The sequence below is a fragment of the Choloepus didactylus genome, chromosome 13 (assembly GCF_015220235.1).
Source record: "Choloepus didactylus isolate mChoDid1 chromosome 13, mChoDid1.pri, whole genome shotgun sequence".
NCBI classification, from domain to species: domain Eukaryota; kingdom Metazoa; phylum Chordata; class Mammalia; order Pilosa; family Megalonychidae; genus Choloepus; species Choloepus didactylus.
This window is the reverse complement of record NC_051319.1, coordinates 92,896,177-92,899,553: the sequence shown is the minus strand read 5'-3', so window position 1 is coordinate 92,899,553 and position 3,377 is coordinate 92,896,177. Positions and strand designations below refer to the sequence as shown.

General features: G+C 33.0%; 1 long non-coding RNA gene across 1 annotated transcript; it reads left to right on the top strand.

The window, feature by feature from the left end:
* Positions 1 to 517: 517 nt before the first annotated feature.
* LOC119508484 lies at positions 518 to 2,916 on the top strand. Its single transcript, XR_005211456.1, has 3 exons — positions 518 to 548; positions 1,550 to 1,665; positions 2,629 to 2,916. It is a non-coding gene; the product is annotated as an uncharacterized LOC119508484 (long non-coding RNA).
* The last annotated feature ends 461 nt before the right edge of the window (positions 2,917 to 3,377 follow it).

The window sequence follows — 3,377 nt, the reverse complement described above, 5'->3', positions numbered from 1 at the left end:
CAGAATCAAGGTTTTGTGTAAAGAGGAAACTCATTCATTTCTTGGAGACAAGTTATTCTTCCTTAAAGTTCAATGTGGTCCATGAATTTCAGAATAGATAGATGGTAGTATTGGATAGAGGCATGCAATTAGAGCAGAATACTGATGAATTAAGTACTGATTAATTTCCTCACGTTGTGTCATCATGAAAGGCATTGTCTTCTCTAAATAGGATGTCATCTATAAAAGTGAAGAAACAGTGGTATCTTCAAAGCAGGATGTTGGAAAGAGTGTTTAAAATATATAAAATCTTTTTCACACAGTGAAAACAATTTGAGAATTAAAAAATATTTCGTTTTGTTCTACTTTGTGAATTTAGGTTTTGCTACCACCATTAAAGGCTCATCACATTTCCTATTACTTTTTCTTAGACATTTTATATAGATTCCTGTAACTAAAAGATGTAGTCATTTCTTACCAGAGACAATACTTTATTTTATTTTCAAAATTTTAACATTTTCATCTGTGTGTTTTTTGCAGAAATTTCCTTTCCAGTTCACACGAAAAAGGTAAGGTAATACTGATTCTTCAGGAAGTTGAAAAAGGTATTAACTTTTTTTGTGTTGTAAATTCCAGCACCACAAAATCCAAGCAATATGCTCAGAAACATGAAATTTCAAAAAGTAAAAATAGGTATTACTACCCTAAATTCAAAATTCTATACAAGATTTTTAGTTTATATAAGATCATTTGACATTATCCTGACAAGGTGAAAAATCTTCTTATCCAAATGCCATTCTTTGGCAAAAACTTTGTTATGTGTAAACATCTGAGACAGGTTAATGGGTGCTTAGAGCAGAAAAGTTCATCCCAGCAAAACAAAAGGGAAAGAAACCAACCTAATTATCCATGTAAGGGTGTATTAAAACTGCGTATTTTTATATATTCACATGTGGAATATTATACACAGGACAAAAGAAATGACTATAGCTCTAAATACCAAAATAGAAAAGGTCACAGGGAAGTTAAAAAAGTAAATCATGTACAAATACATAGTGTTTATTTATGCAAATTACCCAGACTGTGTAAACTAACCAAATTACATGCACACATATGTGTATATATATAAAATACATAAATATACATACGTGTGTATATAAAGTATAAATATATATTATGAGAGGAAATATCTGTGAAAGAATATGGAAAGTTGGTAGGGATGGCTGGCAGAGGAATGAAAAAATATATGTATATTATACATATATATATATAATCAAATTCAGTTTCAAAATTTGTTCTAGTATGATGAAAGTATGGAGTTATGATTAGAAGTTAAGAGAATTTGGGAGAGTGAAGAGGTTGGTGAATTTATCAAAGTGCATGACCTTGTAAAAAAAAGTTGATTATTTCTTAAATTTTAAGTGGGTTTTGGTTACATTAGTGTTTGTCATTAAACCTACATTATATTTATCATATTTTAATTAATGGCATTTCATATTAGAATTGAAGAAAATTTTATTCCAGTGTTGATTATCTGATAAATTTCATACTGTCTCTCTATATTTTATAGCCAGTATGTCCTCTGGGCACATATACAACACTTGCTTGCAACAGTGAAAGTGATCCAGTCTGTGCAACCAATGGTCAAACTTACACAAATCTGTGTATTTTCTGCAGAGAGAAGAGGTAAGAGCACAATAGTAATTAATTTTTTCTAACAAGGTAATGAAGAAACTATCACAAAATGTTAGGACAATTCTTGTGGCTGATAACTTAGGTTGAGCATATACAGAGAATGACTATTATATCTGCATAAAAGATGCAGGGCACACACTTGTACCTTCCCTGAAGTTCTCATTTCTGAAAGTGGTTTTGTATTTAACAATGCTGAATATTCTCCAAATATAATAATCAATTAATTTAACTAAATTTATTTTCTTATGAATTACTAATGGAAGATTAGGGACCAATATAATGTAATTCCAAAGCCCTGATGCTGCACAATAAATCTCTATGTTTCCATGGAAATGAGTCTTGTTAACGGGGAGTGCAAGTGAGCCAGGAACTCTGATGAATGCTGCAATTTGAAATCTATCACAATGGGTCCATTCATGCTATGAAGGGACTCCTCTGATGATTAACTTTATCTCCTGGACTCCATGACAGTCTTCAGGTCTTTCTTAGAGTGCAAGTTAGTCTAAGATACCTCCATCCAATCTCCTTTCTCTCTCTTCTTCGCTCTGGAGTTTGGTGTGAAGGTTCTGCCAGCCTCCCTGATCAACCTTCCATAGTCACTCACAGGTATTTCCTCTTATAAAATCTTGCACTTATAATCCCCAAACTGCCATCTCCTTTTCAAGGACCACTAGCTCAACCCTTAAACCTCTCCTTTCTCATGTCTGGATGGGTTCCAAGACTAAGTCAGGACTGAGCAAGTAGGAAGGGTCAAGGGGCCCCACAGCAGGAAGAAGACATGTGCAGGGCCCAGGAGCAAGGGGGGCCCAGCTGCTTGTGGAAAAGGAGCCCAGTCTCTCCATTATGTCCTGAAGCATATCCTCCTCAATGAGAAGCACTTTGTGCACAACACAGCAAGTTTAATTTCTTTAATTTTTTCATTTTCTTTCTCTCTGTGTCTTATTTTCTCTACAGGTTTTTTCCGAACAGAGTTAAATTTGATCATTTTGGTACATGCTGAATTTTGATGGAAATGCACATCAATATGGCATTTATTTTGATCGCATTTTGTGGTGGATATAGCAATTAGATTCTTCTCAGGACCTTATTCCTAGAAGACCAGGTGACTCTTTCTGTGGAACACAAGTTGGCATATAAAATGTTCAAGGTTCTTTCCAACTCTAAGATCCTGTGATTTCAGGATTTTGATTCTCTATGTTCAGTTACTCAATTCAATTCAATTTCTTAATAATATGTTTGAAAATCTAAAACCTAATTCAATTTAAAATCCAAAATATTTCTTATAAAATGTTAAATGATTTTATATTTCTTCAAATATCCTTTCTTTCCTATAATTAAAGAAATATTTTCCATTATAATGTAAAAATTTATTCACCCAGTTGCATGGCCTTTTTTCTTTTCAGAGGGCCAGTATAAAATTTTTTTTATGAGCATGAGATATTCATATATGTATTATTTTTCATTTTTACTCATCTTATTACATAACAACCTACTATGTGACAGGCATTATGTCAGATGTTAGCTATCAGATGGTAAGTGAGAGCAGGAACTTTCAATGTGCTGGTTGAAATTATCTATTAGAGAATGGGAACTCTTCTTCATGGAGTGACAGTTATCTACAAAAGTTCCTTCAGGCAGCCTGCTTTGTATATCTAACTTAGTTCTTACAAGAGTCTTATTAGATAAACATCAGTTCCATACTT